Here is a 20,881-nt window from a genome sequence, read left to right as displayed (position 1 = left end):
TCGCTCCTGTATACCACTCATTTCCAAATAAGTGCAGTGGTCTTTCAATGAGCCGAGATGACATTGTCGACCGGCAATCATGTTTTTTCTGAAAAAGCCAGAGTTATACGAGTGGATTTCCGTGTGACTGGTGAAAAGTGTGTTGACTCTATTTAGAAGATTAAAGTGCATGGAGCAAGTACAAGAGCAAGTTTTAGCCCAAGTGCACTTTCGTACTAATTGTGCATGTGAATGGTTCAGGAGGTTCGTGCCAGGTCTCTTATGAGTGTGTTTTTTGTGTAACATGCAATAAAGCAATCAGAGTGGCAGCTACCTGCATTTGCTTTAAAAGCCTGCTGATCTTGGTCCTTGTGGATTGACATCATAAGAGCAGATTGTCCGGAGACTAAGAATGAACTCCTCGGACGAAATGGCTTCACCTCATGCACGAGCAGATTATGTGCGTGTGTAAAAAGTGACTGTACACCCATTTTGCAATATGTAGGCGCGTATTATAACCTAAAATAATAGTGATACACTGCATTATTGTATTCAGACTACTTTCTGTTTTTTCACTGCCTCAAGATATGAACCTGGACACCGGATTTAATAGATTTGTAAAATTGAGATCCACAATTTCAATTTCAACCCATTAATAAAAAAGGGGTCCACAGCCTGCCAGATGGAAAGTTTTTATTTTCTTGTGTATTTACAGGTTACATGTTAACACATTTCCCTGGTGGAGCTGTACTCCCACTGTTGATAGCAGCACTGGGCTCTAAACATTGAGTGAAACTGAGGATTTTCAGGAGCTTCAACAGGCTGAATTGTGTCTTTGTAGTGTTTTTGTTTCGCGGCTGTGCCGGTTGATGTGTGATGTCCGAGCCTCGGGGAACATGTGTTTCTGCTGCTGTCCCTCGCTCTCAGAGTACATCCCGACAATAACACTGCAGTGTGAAATGCATTGTGTCACAGCACGTTATGAAGGCCTGCATACGTTCAGCACCACTGAGGCACACCACCCGTGCTCTCTCTTTCAAGCCATTCTCCATTGTTTCAAGGGGCTTTTGAGGCACCAAGCAAAAGGGACCGGGGGGGGGGGGGTTGTTCCATCGAAAGCAGGAACCATTTAAACAGCTAGTCTGACTCTCATAATGAAGATCTGCTGAAGTATCGGCTAAAAGATCCAGTCCAGCTCTGCTCACTGGCTCCAGTTAACCCACCCACAAACACACAGCAATGCCATAGAGGGAGCTGCTCCCCATCTTTAGCATTTTGGGCTTCAGTGTCCTGCTGACATCTGAACATGAATGTGGATGCAGGAGGTCCAACCTCCAACACTGACACTCATTAAAAGACTAGAACAGAGATCCACAAAAATTATCCTCCTGCTTTTTCAAATAAATTACATTTATAGATTTTTTTCAGTTTTGTACAATATAAATTATCCCCTATATACCTGGAAAACTAATAATTTGGCTAAGGTGAAAACAAGGCATACCGGCCAAGCTAAGGGAAACTACTGTAGCCTAACGGCGTTTATACAATTATTTTTGATGTTACCTTCGATGTTGGATTTTAAACCCCCCTTCTCAGATTCAAGGCGGCCTTCGCTTGCATATCGATTGGATGTGAGGACGAGCGCAGCATAAAAAGAACGACCCTGAACTAAGAGGATAGGTAATGGTGATGGTCCTAAAAGTCTGGTCAAAGTCAAAGGAGCAGAAGAGATGTTATAAGGAGAAACAAGGTACAGTTAACACAAAATAAATCTTTCAGGTACTAGTGAACTGCTCATTAATATTCCTCGGGCAACCTTGGGAGAAAGCTTCCGTGAGATTGTTGCATCACTGCCTTCTATCGAGCTGACTCGACGTGCAGAGCTGCCTTTAAGATTCCACTCACGGCTCTCTGCTTTTCCAGCGTTCGTTGCAGTTCCTAAAGATGCTTATGCATCCATTTTCTAACAGCCTGAAGAGAAAAAAAAATTGAACTTTGTACTTTGGTTTAATGTTCAAAACATTAATTTGTTGCTTGATATTTTTATATATATATTTACCAGACGGCCATGATTATGGTCTTTATCGATCCCCAGAGAATGAGTCATAAAGTCATTAGAGACGATCAGACCTTCCCTGCATTATCGCTTGAATCCAAAGACTTGCCCTAAAATGCTAATAATAGTTCACTATTTTATTAATTCATTGTATTTTAGTGACCTAAAGTGCAAACATTTAACTTTTATCCTTTTGTTTGGGACACTACACCTCATGGTATATGAAAATGCACATATACCATGTAGCTGCATTAAGTGAGGACCCTTTTACCTGAGTAATATAAAAGAACCAACACTAACTGTAGGAGCTCTTTCATTAGTTTGATATGTTATGATAATTATAATCGGCTATTTCTGCATTTGTGTTCGTAGACACAAGGGGGCACTAAGCTCCAGACCAGGTAGGATTCACAGTCAAGGTTGCAGGTGTGTTAATGACGGGAAACACCTGGCGGGGACATGGTTTTACAACAGTGCATGAAGAGAAGCTGCAGGATGAACACGTGCAGGTTTTTGCTCTAAACTGGAAAATAAATCAACCCAAACAGGAATCTTTCCTGGACAATTGACTTCTTTAATAACCCGAGTATAACTGACCTGCTGCCTCAGGGGCTTTTTGACAAATTTATTTAGACAGAACATCTTTTGACAGACAGCCACTACACTAACTATTATGTGATCAAGCTCATTCAAGTAGATGAATTCAGCAGAACTGAATAACTGATTCCGAGGTGGCTCCTCATCCATTCAACTTGAGGTTGCCCACTAGGCGAACGTGTTAACAACGTTTTTCGGCCTGAATTCCCAGTATGTCTCACTCCATTATCAGGTTTAGAAATGATAATTGCCATGCAAATCAGCGATGTGAGCAATGATTCAGGAGTCTGGAAATAGCACATCCAAGTCAGAAGCCAATGCTAGCCAAGGGAAATGTTAGTGGCAAATAATAAAGCAGATGACATCACCTCTTGTGAGGCAGTATTGAAAAATTGCTGCCTCATCAAGCTGGGAAAGCAGAGTAAGGAGTCCTCTGTGTGTGTGTGTGTGTGTGTGTGTGTCTAACGATCCTGCAGGGGATGAAGACTTTCTAAGAGTCTATTAATAGAAACAGCTGTTCCCTTCAGCACCCGCCTCACCATCATCGCTGTGGCACCTTGGTGTTTCCGCAGTAGAGCGATGGCCTTAACGTGAGCTGAATACTGCTATGCATGTGCACTCTGCTGAAGTGCAGGGGGAGAGGCTTAGGTTCACCGCTGCTGCTGCTGCACCACACTGCACTGCACTGCTCTGCAGGCGGACACAATAAGAGAGCCGGCAAATGCCCTTGATGTTTTTAAATTTCAACCCCCCCCCCCCCGACAGTCTATGTTGATAAGTGGAAGGTGATCTCCTCTGTGTTGCCACACCTCTTCCCATTCTATCTTTCTTTGTCCACATCTACAGCTCTCCGTCCACATTTGACTGCGGCAAACAAACAATCGGCGGAACATGGGCACCTATGCCATGCTAAGCCCCACTGCAGTGTGCTGCTGTCTGACCTAATTCCTCCCTAACCACAGGCATCTCTGGATACAGCCTAGAAGACATCAAAAGACAGGGGGCGGGTTGGACGACGGGAATGCACTGCAGACCTTTTGCAGCGCGCTTCAACTTCAGACCTGTGAGAAAATTGAAACTGCAGACGACAGGCCTCGTTGTGATACTGATCACATGGATCCATGTGCTGGAGCTATAGTGAAAAGAACATGCGTTCATTTGCATGTATGCCGGCAAAGGATCAATAGGACTACTCACACACCAGCTGCTCAGCAAAGACAGGCAGATAAACAGAGAGACGGACAGACAGACGGTCAGACAGACAGACAGACAGACAGACAGACAGACAGACAGACAGACGGACAGACGGACGGACAGACAGACAGACAGACAGACACACAGACAGACAGACGGACGGGCGGAAGCAATCTCAGGAGCACTCTGTTTCAATCCACGTCCGCCTGCACTGAGGTTTTTCCAGTGCAAGCTGACTTTGAGGGGAACTGCGTCAAATCCAGGAATTTCTTTACAACCCCCCCCCCCCCCCCCCCCCTTCACAAGGCATTCACTGGAAGGACAAAAAAAGGGAGCTTGGTCTGGGCCGCCGCGATTTACAGATTCAGCAACCGGCAAGTGATAGAGGACGAGCTTACATCCGGGGCATCTGGGAATATTTTTATCATCCAAATTACCCCAGGAAGAGGCTAATTTTCAGGAACTCTGTGCATTTCCACCACAGGGACAAGCGTCTACATTCATTTCGCTGCTCAGGAGGTAGCCTTCATAAAAGCACAGGGACCGTCGAGGTGCAGCATGCATTGCTTAACATAATGTGCTGGTCGAGGAGTCCAGCAATTTATTTGAGCAAGTCAGTCTTTTTCCTTGTTTTAAGTAAAATTGTTCAGAGTACTTCTGGTATGTTCTATAGCATCATTGCTTTAATGTTGTGGTCTCATGTGGTGGAAACGCAAGCTAACAACAGACTGCAGACACCTTTCAGTTCCTGGAAAAAGGTTCTTGGACTTAGACTAAACAACAGACCAGGATGATGTCTGACTTATCCTGATGTGATGGGCACCTGCTGACCAATCAGATGTCATGTTTAGCCTTTGTGCTCTAAAGCATACAAATAGGTCCATTCTAATGTCATACAGGCCTGTTCTTACTGCCTCATAGTGAGCATACACATTTTCAGTGATAATTCAACAATAGCAAGGACAGATGATATGTCAATCACCAAGAGCACAGACGATGACTCTCTGTCTGTTGTCTGCCACCCACCAGGCCTATTGCGGTTGCCAAACCAACCAGCATGCTTCCACTCATCTCCTTGTTACCATGCCAACCCCAGCATGCACTCACACACAGGTAGACAGTAACAGTTTAGAACAAGGCAAGGTTCTTGCAGGATCAGAACAAGCAGATGGAATGACTCCACGATCAAGACCCAATAACACAGAGAGAGTATGACTGCTTTGTTACAGAAATCCAGAGTACGTTTTTATTTTTGTATTACTGTAGTTATTGTAATGTTATGATTTTGTTGCACTTTTATTTAAATATACAAGAGCTGTGGGTATATTATGATGCCGGAGCAGCCCTTAGTGATATGTTCCCCCTGCTGTGACATCACTCAGTGGGGTGTAGCCAGAAGCTTAACATACTTCAAACCTATAAAGAGCATCAGGAGTTTCATGCCCCATGTGATACAATGTGTGTCAAGTAAGTGTAAACTAACCCATACTGACAGGGAAACCAATACACAGCTAGAGACGGAGACAGAAATGTGGATGGATGGACAAAGATACCAATAGCGACAGAGTAAGAAGGACGGATACAGAGTAGAATCCAGTTTTAGCTGAAGACACAAAAATAGAAAAGAGACAGATGGAGAAAAAATAGAGAAAGAGACAGAAATGGTCTTTTTTTTAAACAGTGCTCTTCTAGCGTTGACGCCCACCCAAAGCGCTTTACAGTGCAGTTGTTTTGTCATTCAGCCATTCACACACACATTCATACAGTCCATCTATGGGCAGCACTTTTTGTCTATGAGGGGCAATTTGGGGTTCAGTATCTTGCCCAAAAGCACTTCAGCAGGCAGACGGTGTACACTGGGATCAAACCGCCAACCTTCTATGACCCATCTGCCCCATCAGCCACAGCTGCACAGCAGAAATAGAGATAGAGATGGAAATGGTGATAGAGACAGAGGTAGACAGAGAGATAGAGACGGAAATGGATTGAAATAAAACAGGGATATAAACGATAAACTGAAATAGACACAGAGATAGAGCCAAGAAAGACAGAGTTAGATAAAGAAATACAGATACAAACAGAGATAAATACAAAAATAGAGATATAGATGGAAATGGAGATATAGATGGATACATCGATGGATAGAAAATATGTAGAAATGGAGATAGAAACAGAACTTAGATAAAGTCGAGATAAAGACATATATAGAGTCAGACATCGAAATAGAGATAGAGATATAGAGACAGTTAGAGACAGAAACAGATAACGAGACCTAAGACATAAAGATATTATAAAGACAGAGACAGAAATAGAGACTGATATAGAAACACTAATCTAGATGAGGACAGATAAAGATAGACAAACTTGAGTGTATAGAGGCAGATATAGAATTCGCATCATCACACAACCACAGGTCCAATGCAAGTTCTGGATGAAGTTAAAAAAAAGCAACGTGTGGTGTTTGTGACCTCCACCGATCCTGCTGCGCTGACAAAATCCCCCAGTCTCAAAACTAAAACAACCGCAAAACTGTTCCCAAACTTAAGGAAACGCAGCATGTGCAGTCTAAATACTGTTACACAAGCATGCGACTGTATTGTTAGTTCTGCTGTCAGACTAACAAAGTCACCCTGAGGAGCAGCAAACACAATACAAATAACTCTAGTGGTGGCAGTTCAAACTCATTGTAATTCCCCTCGTCTCCACTGGGTTTCTGGACTTATTTCTTGATGGGAAATGAGTCTGTGCAGCACAACTGGAAATACCAAATTCAGAGCGAGGACACTGACCCGGGACCTGAGGTCAATAATGCAGCTGCCTTTCAACAGCTTTAAAGTGAAGAACTCATCCTTGCAAAATGTCTCCCTCCATGTCACATTAACAGCATGATTGATTCAGTTAATTTGATGCTTCTTTTCAACATTTCATATGTAGAACATCAGGGCTAATTGCAGTCAAATGATTCCTTAATTAAGTCTGAGTGGCAGACTCGATGTATTTATCATTTTGTACTGCATGTCTGATTTTTCGAGCTTTTATTTTCCGAGAACCTGTATTTTGTCATTGTTTTTCACTTTTTGTTAACTATCTGGTTTTGCACTGCTGAAATGTTATTGGCCCAAGAGTAAAGATGTTTCTTCCCCACTGTGCAGGTCTACAAACATTGTCATAAGGGAAATATACAAATCCTTTGGTTACATTTAATGACAACTTAGTTCAATGTCTGGGGATGCTTACGCTCGTATAGGGAAAGATAATGGTTCTGAGAAAGAAATCATGTTTAGGCTAAGGCTAGGGAATTCAAGAATTAGGTTCATGAAAACATGGGTTTTTATGCACCCTAGTCTCCACACTTTTACCTTTTTGCCTTAAAACTTGGAACAAATTTTTTAGAGTTTGCCTTTCACATATACAGAGCTGGAGATTGTCCGGGTCAAATTTGTTCATAAGAAGTGAAATCTCAGGAGCATTCAGGCGAGCGGTGGCGCCTGGGTAAAGCATGCAGGAGCCAGAACATAGCGAGTCAAATCTGCAGCGTGTTCACGTTTCTGTTTATAGCACATTAACAGCGACATAAACCCTTGGACTCCAAACTCTCACATCTCATCTTTCTTAGTCTGCATTTTTGGCGGCATCTTCTCTGACTATGGCACCTCTTTGTCAACTGGACATAGAAGTATTCTTTCGGTTTTGCATCTGTTGCATGCCACAAATGTCAACAACACCCAACCACTCACCTGTGGTGAATAATTCTGGTGTATCCTCACATGGGCTTGTTTATAATATGTAATTCCGACTTGGGGAGTGGCAGAAAACCTCAGGAGGATGTCGAAAGCAACTGACCTGGTCATTTGCATTCTCACACACAGCCCATGGATAATTGGTCCAGTGCATGTCTGAAAGCAGCTGTAGTGTGAAGCACAGTCAGCGTGACAACGGGAAAAGTGATTTATAAATGCAGTTTATAAATTACTTTTACTATTTTCTACATGAGTGTAGGACTGGATATACAGGAATGCTACAAGATTGGTTTTCCGTGAACATTAAGGTTGCAAAATTCCGGGAATATTAAAAATTGGAAACTTTCCATGGGAATTAACGGGAAAATACGGGAATATACTTGAATATAAGGGATTTAACTAGCCTGACGTTGACAGACTCACAATTCTAGTCAGAATGTGAGTCTGACACTGCTCCATTGGGCTGTGATTATGGGGCGTGTTTCAACTGACCAGGAAATAAAATTCCTCTTCGCTCAATTGGATAGACCTACAACCAATCAGAGCAACGTAGTATGTGACGTATGTTAAGCAACGTATTGGGAGTTATTTACTAACGCCGGGTTCACACCGGACGCTGAAGCGATGCCGAAGCAACGCTTCACCGCGGCGCCAAGCCTTAAATAACAGCTGGCTCCCATCCAATCCCATGTTAAACCTTTGTGCGGGTCACACCGGAGGCTGAAGCACTGCGCTGCGCCAAGGCTGCCTCGCGCCGTGCAGCGATCGTTTTGGCGTTGACTCTATTTTTTGCGCTTGGCGCGAGTGTATCGCACCAGGAGACACACTGAAAAACGATCTTAAACTATATTGATGACATATTTTATATGATATAAATTATCAAATATGCATCCCATACTTTGAAGTCCCCTTCTGTTGTCCTGGAGTTTTAATTTGACCAATGACATTATTAAATGTCCCCCTCTACCCATCCACTACAGCCACACAAGCAGTCATAAAGATAAAAAGAGAGAGAGGGGGGCTACGTATTCTCCACATAGGCTTGAGTGGAGAATACGTAATTTACCCCCGACACCCGACATTTAACGGAGCAAACAGCGAAGTTCTAATAATTGAAGTGGAGAAGTGCAGTGAGTTGTATGATCCTCGGAACATGTTATATAAAGACAAATGTTGGGACGCTGTTGCTTAATGTTGGAGCAACAAGTAAGTATATGTTTTTAATCTACTGGATCAACGGGTGATATTATTAGCGCTGCCCGGCGGTTCAGCGTCGCTTCAGTGTCCGGTGTGAACAGCCAAGCGCCGGCGCGATAGGGATTTGGCATCGCCTCTACGTTCTCTGTTCCTCTTTCAAAATGAATGCGCTGTCGATGTCTTCTAAAACAGACTCAATGGCAGCATCTACACATCTCAGCTCTCCAGGGGCAGGCATGTTTGTTGAAAACAAATTCAACCCAAGGGCCCTTTGATGACGTGGTTGATAACGTTACCGTTGATCATCTGTCCATCATCGTATAAAGCCCACCCTGACAATGTGATTGGCCCTGTCGGGCATAATTTCTCCTCAACGGAGCGACTCCAGACCGAACTTCCCGACCTCAAATGTTGTGGGCGGGGCTGAATTCGTCTGGCATCCAGGCTAGGATTTAACAGGAATAAACTGGAAATTGTGTCGGTAATTTATACTAACTGTATTTACCTTGTCATATACAGACATAAATATAAACATTTTGTTTTAAAATAAGCCTGAGGAAACTTTGGGCACTCGACTATATGCTTCTGCATCTTTGTGTCATTCTTAACATAGGTCTTTGCACAGTATTTGCAAATGTACACAGCCTTTTCTTCAAATTGTCTGGGGTGAAATGTCTTCACACATGAGATACTGCACGTGGAAGTCTTCTGTAGAATAAGATGAGAAAAAAACAATGCCAGAGATAAAAATAGTTGGCCAATTGGAATCGTCTTTAAAATTATTTTACAATTGACGGATAAATGAATAGAAATAGGCTAAATGAACTGATGAACAATATTCATTCAGAATGCTAATATATTTTCCCCAGTAATATCATTGAAACTTACCTGACTAGTCCACTACAGCAGGCCTCAATAGCCCTGCTGTAGTGGGCAGGATGCTGGGAATTATCTGTGCATGTGATGGAGAAATGCACAGTGGAGGGTTGAAATTCAACGTGCAGCTTGTGCTGCATTCCATACATCTTTAAAATAGAGTTTTGAATGATGTTTTTGTTGCTCAGCGTTTAATTTGTTTATTTATTTATTTTTCCAAATTCCCAACATTCCCGAGCTTAATATTACCATGGAAAGTTCCGAAAATTTTCCAGAAATTTACTGGAAATCTTCCGCCCCTTTCCAACCCTAGTGAACATACACATATTTTTGGATTTAAACACAAAGGGGGAGCTTTTAGGTTGCAACATATCTTCCCTCACCGCTTTAGATATCCTTACAGAGCTGGATAACACTTACTGTAAAACGTACAGGCTCATATTTCAACCACAACCTCATATTTCACCGCTGCCCAGCTGCCTGAGCTCTCTGCCCACCTCAGGTCAGTCCAGCTCTTCATCTCTTCTCAGAAACCTTGATCTCTGACCATGTGATCAAATGGAGGTCCATTAACCTCCTGTCTAATGGCTCTGTCTGTCTGGACGGCCTAACAAGTGAAAATCCGAGCAGTTAAAAGGCTCAGTCAAAGATAGCCTGTGCCAGCTGGGAGACTAAATGCTGGTCAGCAAGTTTTCAAGCTGGAACCAAAACCTGAAGTGCTGCAAAGCCTTAAACAACTCTGGTCTATATTTAGAAGAATGACATCATAGTGTAGTTTAACTAAAGGTAAAGGCAAAAGTTAAAATCATGTAACACTGCAGCTATGGCCTGTGGGCTCCAAGACATTAAAACCGGAACTGTCAAAGTTTTACTTTTTTTTTACTTTATTCCATGAAACAGGACAAATGCTCTGACAGACTGAGAATATCTTTGGAGGAACTTTTCATTAATCTGAGGCTGAACAGCAATAACGTTTCTAATCTTACCATAACAACGTGTACAGCCATTAGGTCAAAGCTAAATCTACAACAGCTCAGTAGAAACGTGCTCATATAAATTAAACTCCGGCAGAGAAGCAGTGTGATCACTCATGTGAATTGATGGAAACATGGCTAATGGATCCCTGATGTGTATATATTATATTTCTGACATGAGTTATACGTGTAGTATGTTAATGTGCTCTACCAGCCCGCATGTTTTTTTCCCTGATTTAATTTTTATTCTCATGTCAACACAAGCTGCCTGCTGATCAGAAAGCTCTACAATGAGTCTACACATGCAAACGCTCCAAATCACCCACAGGCTACATAACTTCCACTGAGATGCATGAGATGACTGCTGACAGACAAAGCTATCAGATCTATTGACTAATACGTAATGTTATTAGTTCTCCTGTCAGTGTCAGGCAGAGATAGATGCTGATGGCACTGAAGGCAATGTGGGCATTTTCATTCACAGCTGATGAGCTGCTTATTGCTCATTGCCTGCGCTGATGCTGCTGATTGATTCTGGCAGCAGCAGGCTTTCTATAGCCTCAGGGTGTGTAAGTAAAACACATAGCACTCACAGAACTTGTGGTGAACATGCATGTTAGACATGACCAGCGGATAAAATCAGAAGGATTTGCCACGGAATTAACCCCGAGGACGCGTTCACAGCAGCAACAAATCCTCTGTAGTGTTCGGGCGAGAGGTGGAGCAGCAGCAGAGGCAGGAAGTGACGTATTGACTCCACTGTGGAGACCAAAGGATTGTCTTCACAGAACCCCCGACACAGTCATCAGATTTTATCGCCACTAAATGATGGCTCAGGGGTTAGAATGGTCGTCCGCTAAACAGAAGGTCAGCGGTTTGATCCCCATTCTAGTGGGCTGTAGTGTCCTTGGGCAAGATACTGAACCCCAAATTGCCCCCAATGATTGAACATAGATGCACTGTATGAGTGGGTGTTTGAATGGGTGACTGTAAAACGGTACTGTAATGCACTTTGAGTTGTCATCAAGACTAGAAATGTGTTATACAAATACAGAAAATGTATCAAAAACTCTCATGACATCTATGTCGGTGCCTTCTACACGTATGACACAGCTTTTTCTCCCGGACATATTTTTTTTTTTTGCCCGTCGTGCATTAGAAGCGTTGTTAACCCTCCACTCACTCCCTTAAAGCCAGTGCGTGTCTGAAAGCAACTCCAGTCACACCAGGAGCCAGGACAATGCAGCAGGATATGCCATTATCAGAATGGCAAATCGAATGTTTTAGATAACCCATCGAGAAAACCAGAGACACTGATCTACATGACCCATGGCGGTGACACAAGAGATTTAATATACAGTTAAGTGAGAAATAATTAATGTTAGCAGATATTTTCGTACTGGAGTGGAATCTTTTTACTCTTCCTGACTTTCCATGTGTCAACTCTGGATTTAAAACAGAGCTTCTCTTAAACAGAGGAATAATTTATTACAACATATCAATACATCACAACTCTTCTAGCTTGATTTGATTCCTGATAATGTGCTGATGCTTTTAGTCTAATTCTATCAGTGCACCTCAGAGCAGTATGAGGAGGAATAACAACTAAAGCCCCTGATGTCTTTTATTAAAAACTAGAATTAACACCATGCAGTAGTTGTATGGCTCCGCCAACCATTGCAGTAACAGTCTGCATCCTCAGATCAGTGTGATCTTTAACTCCTGAAATCGAATCAGACAGAAGAGCCAAAAACATAAAGCCTTAGGCCACTGCCTGTTGCCGATGCGCAAATAAGAATAATCCACGCACTTTTCAATATTTCCTATGGTCTGCGTTAGTTAAACTTGTAGGCTAATCGCTGTAAACAGATTATGCATGTGAATAAGCAGATTCTGTCGGCGAGGGCCAGGATTTTGGGGCCGAAAGCCTTCTGGTTTCCCTTTCTAGTTTGACCAATCATGTTTGAGCCGGCTTTGGTTGCCCACAGGTAAACAGTCCTTGTGGGGAGCAAAAGAGTTGCTCTAACAAATTATGTAATTTATAGAAGATGTCGATTTGTAGATGAGCTGTTTTTATTAAAATATATATTAAACAGATATTCTCATTGACAGAAATGTGTTGGCTTTTGGCTTTTTACATTTTAATAGAGATGAGCCAAAATGTCTTCTGTAACTAAAACACCAGTATCACTGTTTGTGTGATAAAAGAAACTACTCAAAATGTAGTAAATGTAAAAAATAGTGAACTGAGAACAGAAGACGGATACCTGCTGTCTACACTGGAAGCTCCAAATTATTGTCTTTGCCCCCAGAGGCTAACTCGTCATTAGACGATAGCCAATGGGCTCTTAGACTAGTTAACTCTGTAATACTTGGGACATTGTGTCTGAAATCTCTCTCCCCTTCACTCCTGAAAGATGTAAAGACGTATATAGAATAATAAATATTGTCACTTTACTATTTACAAATAACAATGGATAGAAATCCAAATTTTGTAATTTGTTTATTGTGTTACATTTGACAAATTAATCACACTTAAAATAATACCACACACTACTAAAGAATCATACAAAATACTAACATTGTGTGCCGATAGAGGATAATCTCCATGATTAAAAACTTCATCATCATAGAAGGCCAATGTAAATGTAAAATGTGCCTTATTTTCACCGCTGAAGGTTTATCTGCATTGCTTGCATTTATTAGAAGAAAGTTTTAAATCATTAAATTATGAAACTCAAGACAACAGAGCAGACTTCTCATGGTGCAATGATAAAGCCTTAGTCAGCTTTGTGCCGCTGATGAACTCTAAGCGGTGAAACTTTGAATATAAGGACAGATGAAGCCACCTACAGAAACTCAAACCATCTCGACCAAAAACATGACCTCATAGAATACAAAGCAAACACTTTGTTACTGTCCACTGGGAAACCTGTCTGTCTGCAGATGAGCTGTGTCACTGAACAGGGATTTTTAAGGAGTGTTGGGAAATCAAATGGTTGAAATGCCACTGTGACGTCCAGTCCAGAAGACAAATAACAATGTATCTCCAGACATGAATATGTATGTGGTCCTTTCTGCAGAGAGAGCTGCCCATCAACCAGGCAAAAACAATACCACAGCAAAACCTCACGTCAAATCACTGTCCCTGCACCTCACCAGCTGCTCTCACTTCTGACAGCATGTCTGACGACTCAGGCCAGTGACAGTGATCTAAAGTATCCCTGCAATCTTTCCTCTAACCATTCGGTGAGGCTTTCCAGCCATGCAGACCCTGTCTGTTGGCCTTGCATCCATAACAAGGTCACTTTACTCATCCCACTGAGTCATGACAAATGTCCTCAGGGAAGATGACCACTGCTTCCACCTGATTCTCTGTTCATGTGTATCAAAGCAAAAAGGTAACACTGACAGAGACGTTGGTCCATCCATCAACCAAGCGACACAACAGGACAGGTAAACACAAGGCTATGGTAGGATAACTTGTGTTATCTTTTCACTAACCCCTTCCCCTATTGCCACACCAGGAATTATTGTGCTACAATTTCTACATGTACTTAAGAGTTGAGATTCACAAATTTATTTTTATAATTAATCTAGTGTCATCCTATGTGAAATTCAGCATCATATGTTCTATATAACCGGCATTAGCTTGATGCAACAAGGTCGGGGATGTTGACACCAAGCGACATTACTGAAGCTTTTGCTGCATTGCCATCGAATACATCATGTCCTGTATGTGCAATTAGTAAAACGCTGCAGATACGTTTCAGTAGCTTCAGTTAATGATCACATTCAACAGCAGAATGAGGGTAAATGTGATCTCACTGACTCTAGGATTCTTGTCAGCAGATCTGCAGACGCCTCGTTGATGAGAAACCTCAGAGTAGAATGGTCAGATTGTTGGGAGCTGACAGCAAGGCTTTTTAAAGTAACTAAAAAAAAAAACACTCTTAGCATCTGTGGGGAGCGGATAGAAAGAATTGGATGTTGTGCAAAAGCAGAGACAACGTCAGGTTCCTCTCCTGTCAGCCAGTGACAGGAATCTGAGGGTGCAGTGACACAGACTCACCCACACTAGCTCTGGTGAATGTGGATTTCTGCTGAGGCCGCAGATGGTCGGCTCAGAATCTGGCACCAATAACAGGAATCCATTGAGCCAATCTGCCATGTACTAACAGTCTAGGCTGCTGCCAGTGAGGAATAGTTTTTTTTGACAAACTTTGTGCCCACTGATACAGACCACAACTTCCTCATTTAATAACCACAGGTAAAAGGGGGGATGGGACCATTTGCATCACTGAATACTCACCGTCCTCTAAAGGCGACCTCCAGGATGATAAATCACCACACAACAAAAGATAAGTAATCTCGAGGGGTTTTACATGACAGTGAGTTGATAGTACTTCAGTGGACTCCTGATCTGAATCTAGAGGAACCAATGTGATGTGATCGAGAGGGAGACTGGCAGCATAACATATTTGCAACATGGACCAGGGATATTTAAAGCATCATTCGTATAGTGACATGTTGGTGTATAAACGGGTTTACTTTTGGCATCCACAAGTATGTTGAGTTTAGGCTGAGGTAAGCTTGGTTCTCTCATCTGGGTCTGCTTAAGCCTTTGACCCATCATTAGAGCTCAATGTGCTATCAGAGGTCCATATCAATGAAAGGTAGCATTGTCATCAGATACCGTCCATTGCTTGGAAAACGAACCAAAGACAGACACAGGTTCAGCCGAGCATCTGATTTGGTTGGAGAGCAGCTTAACTAAAACAGAATAATATTGTGTGTGGCATAAAGAACGTATATCAGCAGGAACAAGAGGGAAGCTGATTAATTCAATAATATGTGTATTTTGAATTTTACAGTTAACACGTTCTTAACAGTGTAATTCTGCTGCATTAATCAAACTCTAGGTATCCAAACTAATTACTGCTTCCTACAGGTACCTGGAGTATGCTATTACTCCTCTCACCTGGACCCCAGGTGAGAGGAGAGGTGAATGCAATCAACAAACAGCAGTCTCTTTAGGCAGGTGGCAGGCAGGTAACAAAATCCATGAAATCCAAAACCAGAATATCCCAAGCTAAACTTATTCTGAGGAATAACTAGAGACAAAAAGCAGGAATCGAACTTTTCAGAGAGTGACAACGAACCGACAAAGAAGACTGGGTAGTGCAGATAGTAAATACACGAGCAAGGCAGGGATTACTGAGCACAGGTGGAACAAATCATGGCAGGGCGGACAATTACAGAAGAGGGACACTGGACAAAGACATGGAAGTACTACAAGAGATAATAAGGAAGAACAATTATGGAAGGAAAAAAGGACAATAAAAGAAGCTTCAAAGTAGATGGGAGCTAAGCAGGCAAAGTTCAAATCCATCACAGTTCCTTAACAGGTCTGAATAACTGCAAGTCCACAAGGTCCAAAACGTCTCTCTAAACATTCTGAACAGATTCCAATTTGGGATTAATGTTTGCCCCCAGTTTATATATTCAGCCAAAGGAGCAGAAGCACGCATCCAGTTAAATTCTATTTGTATAGCTCCAAATCATAATAGACATTATCTCAAGGTACTGCTACTGCTACTTTCAAAATTCATTGTTCAACAGATAAATATGCATAAACCTATGGGTTACAAACCTGGGGGCTTTAGTGTATTGGTGATATTAATCATTACTGAGGCAAAGCAAAAAAATATTGGAGTTAATAGACATTAGAATGAACGTTAGATAATATTCAGGAAGGAAGAACATGCATATCACAACCATATTTTTTTCATTGCTGCTCTGAGACACAGTTGAACATAAATCCATAATATGCCGCAAACTCTGACAGTCTCTCATGCAGGGAAGTGTTGAGATGTGAATTTTGTTTGTATTTATAGACTGTAGATCTTGATAGTCTCTACTCTTGATGACAACTCCAAACACTTTGCAGTACTGTTTTGCCATCCAACCATTATTACAGTGTATGTATGTGCAGAATAGCATGGGTATCACACACTATTGACAGACTGCTGGCACAGAAGACAGGGGGCAATTGGCCTCCTGCACATTTCCATTGTTAACCTTTAAGAATATACAAATATATGGCCAAGTTGTGTTGTACAACAACTAAGTTGGCTCGAATGGAGGCTAAGGCCCTGACGAAACCAACCACAGAAACCTACCATTGACTTTATAGACAAGATGGATCAATCTGATCAGACAGCCAGCAGCTCACTCTCAGTCCTGCGGCTGCTGCTGTTGTAAACCTGACAGAATGTTCTCTGAGAGCCACGTGCACCAGAAACTGTGCTTCATCATAGCCAGATGAACGAGAAAGAGCTTCTTCCCTCCCTGCAGTAGTCGTCTCAAGAGTTGTTCCTGAGCGCAGTAATTGGAATGTGGGTCCCATTTAGGGCAAACTCATCTCACTGGTAATGGGAATGAAGTCATTGGCCTTTTTTAACAGTTCCTAAGATTCTATCAAGCTGCACAAAATTAAACACACTTACAGATAGATATCAGATATCAATACCATAAAATGCCTGCCATCAAGACCCATAAATTATTCCTTGGTGAAAATATGAAAAAACTCCCTATCTGTAGAAGAAGTAATAAAAAAGATCCTTAATCCACCTGCACCAGAATGTGGTGTGTTCTTTCTTGGCCCGTGTACCATCCTTCCACCAAGTAGGTTATCATGGACATCTGTTCAGTAGTTTTCGTGGAATCCTGCTGGCAAACTAACAGACAAGGGGTGAAAACATAACCTCCTTGGCACAGGTAAAAAGATCTAAGTTAGGTGGTTCTAATTTTATTCATGAGAAAACAAACTGCTCTGCCAGAACCCTGCAGACAACCGGAAACCTCTCCATTTAGAATTGATCATGGAGGCCTGCTGTGTGTGTGTGTCTGTGTGTGTGTGTGTGTGTGACGTTCCTGCCTAAGAACAACAGAGATGTGTGAGAAAGACAAACCCATTAATTTGTGAGAATCAGTAACCATGCAACTCTGCATACTTAATATTTCCTCTTAATTAACTCAACTTAATTAATTAGCTCAATTAGCGCCCTAATGACTGAGGTCTGGATTGAACTATTCAAGTTAACACATATGGTGTCCAGTCCAGTGCTCAGAGTGTTAACATTAGGGGTTTCTACAGGACCCTGTCTAATGTAATGAAAGCAGAGAAGCCCTTCCCTCCAAACACTTTGCTGTCAGGGAGATAGTGTGTTCTGCTGAGTCCAGACTGCTGAGGTTGTGTTACTGATAACAGTGTCTGACCTTCAAGTCGACTTTCACTCAGAAACACAATGTATCCGACAGTATGAAGAAGAAAGGCATTCCTATGGGAAATTAGTCCCATTGTTAGTTGCATCGTGTTCTTGTGTGTGATGATGGTGCAAAAAGATGTGATGGTGATGAATACACATTTTTCCTCACTGGAGGAACGCATGACTAAATGAATGAGGACCACCCAATCAGAGAGTAAAGAAAGTGAGAGGACAGAGGGTGAAGTCTTGTCCTGAAGAGTGAAGAAAGTTCTTGGAGGGGTTAGAGTGTGTCCGAGCAGTGGAGGGGTGACTGATGGGCTGTCACCAGTAATCAGATCAAATCTGTATGAAGCCTCTTGTCCTTCAAACATTTGATGATAATCCCTCATTGCAAAGAAAAACTAACACCTACTTTTTTCAGCTGTTTTCTTCCTAAAACTGTAAAAGTGCAGTAATTGAGCCACAGAAAGTAAAGGCCCTCTGGCTGCCTGTTTACTTGAACATATCATGTGTCCAAATTGCAACACATTTAACACTGAACTTCCTTGGGCCCTGAAGAATCCGCAAAGTGTGCTGAGTGTCAAGGGGATAATTCTCCAGAAACGTGTTCCATATACACAGACAGACAGACAGACCGACAGACAGACAGACAGACAGACAGACAGACAGACAGACAGACAGACAGACAGACAGACAGACAGACAGACAGACAGACAGACAGACAGACAGTTACAAACATAATAGGGATTTAAGTTGGGGGCCAGAAAACCAAATCTGTGGTTAAATCCAATAACACCTCCCACATCACACATTCGTTTGATCCATTTTCACATGAAATGTCAATGATTACTTTAATTCGATTGCAATGACTTGAGCCTTTGACACGTTAACTTATCTGGTGAAAAAAAGGAAACATGGCTAATGAACTTAATTTTTGTGTGTGTGTGTGTGTGTGTGTCATGAGATGTTTCCACTCTCTGGTCTGCTCCTGCTGGTGGTGAGAGTTTCTATCATCTGAGCAATAATGTGGGTTCCTTTACACCTCGGAGCTCTGCCCTCGAAATGACGTCACACCCGAATAAGCCAAAGTCATAGTGTTGCAGTTGCACAGGAACAATGTTTATGTTATCCTGCTTTCCATTGTTAGCAAAAACTATTCATAATAGAGCATTATGTCGCAATTGACATATACTAACACTGAAGTAAAAGGTCCACAGACAGTAACTGGACAGTACTATGTGTACAACAAATACAGCTTAGACTACTGTTAATAAATGGTTGATATATATTTCTTGGATTTCGAAGTCGGGGGTGGTGAGGTTCCTCCGACTTGAGGGCACTTTTCAGTTGCAACTTCCGTTCAATTAAAGCTCTGAGGTTTAATTGAACGCGGCATAACAATGTCTCACCCATCCCTGTTTATAATAAGATACAAAATCAGATAAGGCATCATGGTCCAAGCCGTAATCCATAAAGACGACTTAGACAACACAGTCCTATCAGATCTGGGCACTTTCCATTTCTCACGGAAACATGTGCAGCTCCAAGTGAAGCTAACTAATAGTTCACAACCCGAGCCAACAATGACGAACATCAGAAACCCTAACAAGACAATGTCACACTATTATGAAGATGAAGTGCTGATCTGATACAGCTGACCGACAATATAAAGTGTCACTCTCTATCTTGATTGGAGACAGTGTACGCCATATTGGTGGATTACAATACAAATAGAGGGTCCGTATTTCTATAGCGCTTTTCTTGTCTTGATGACCGCTCAAAGCGCTTTACAGAACAGTTTTTCCATCCAACCCTTCACGCTCATATTCACTGCAACACTTTCTCTATCACATAATGCCGGCACAATTGCCAGGGGCAATTTGTGGTTTAGTGTCTTGCTCAAGAACACGTCGGCACTTGGAGGATGATCAAGCCACCGTCCTTCTTGTTAGTGCATTACTCGCTTCCTGAGTCACAGCAGCCCACAATAACACACTAACATTATATAAGGGGCCAGGAGAAAGTCACATTTACTTTCCTGCTTTTGCAGGCAATACGAGACATGACTTGATAAAATGAAAATGCTAATAATACAGCCTCCATTTCTCTGGAGAGCAACTTAAACTTTCATAATCAGTCATAACCTCATGCTCCAGTTGAAGGAATATGAGGGATGTGATAAGCGGAGTCACATCAATAATTTAAAAGCAAAGTACAACTAATCACAATTTGCAGTATACACAAATCCTTTGAGTGACACTTGCACACAACAATTTCAGGCTTTGAGAGAAGATTGAATGGCTCAATCCACTGTAAGGTCTTTTCAGGGCTTTATATGAGTGCATTTTACCTTAAAGCTACTTCATCCTTAGGCTGGAGATATACTTTGTTTTGAGCCACCCATTTGTGCAGACAAGCATCATCAGTGTAATTGTTCGCATGTCTATGGAGTAATCCACTTGAGGGCACTCCACAAAACTCTGTATAGAACACGATGGCCCTGGCGTACAATATATGGTTACTTAAAGTGTTACAATTAACACTTTGAACTTGAGATCACAGCAAAATAAAGCATGATGGCGGCAGCAAAGTAGAGAAACCCTTAAATCAACAACGTTATTACAATGGTAGTAGTATCTGACTCTACTCTTTTACATTACATTACATTACATGTCATTTAGCTGACGCTTTTATCCAAAGCGACTTACAATTAGTACACTCAACATTTATGAGGGGCCATTTAGGGGTTCAGTATTTTGCCAAGGACACTTCGGCATTCTCTTCATGTGCATATTGAAACTGGGGGTTGTGTAGCATTGGCTTCCGAAAACGTGCAGGTCCAGCGCACCAATTGGACACAGGATATGTAAGGAAGCCAAGTGGTTAAAGAAAGTATATCTTCAGGAAAAATATAGTTTGTATCATGGAACAGCAGGAATTTAACAGATTTAGTCTAAGGTGTCCATTATCACAGGCTCTTCTGTTCTGCCCCTGTTT

General features: G+C 42.0%; 1 protein-coding gene across 1 annotated transcript in view; it reads right to left on the bottom strand.

The window, feature by feature from the left end:
* Nucleotides 1-20,881, bottom strand: part of gabrb1 (gamma-aminobutyric acid type A receptor subunit beta1) — a 48,252-nt gene that overhangs the window by 24,062 nt on the left and 3,309 nt on the right. The gene's annotated exons all lie outside the window — the stretch shown is intronic.

Source organism: Platichthys flesus, chromosome 10, assembly GCF_949316205.1.
Source record: "Platichthys flesus chromosome 10, fPlaFle2.1, whole genome shotgun sequence".
Lineage (NCBI taxonomy): Eukaryota > Metazoa > Chordata > Actinopteri > Pleuronectiformes > Pleuronectidae > Platichthys > Platichthys flesus.
This window is presented reverse-complemented; position numbering and strand designations above follow the sequence as displayed.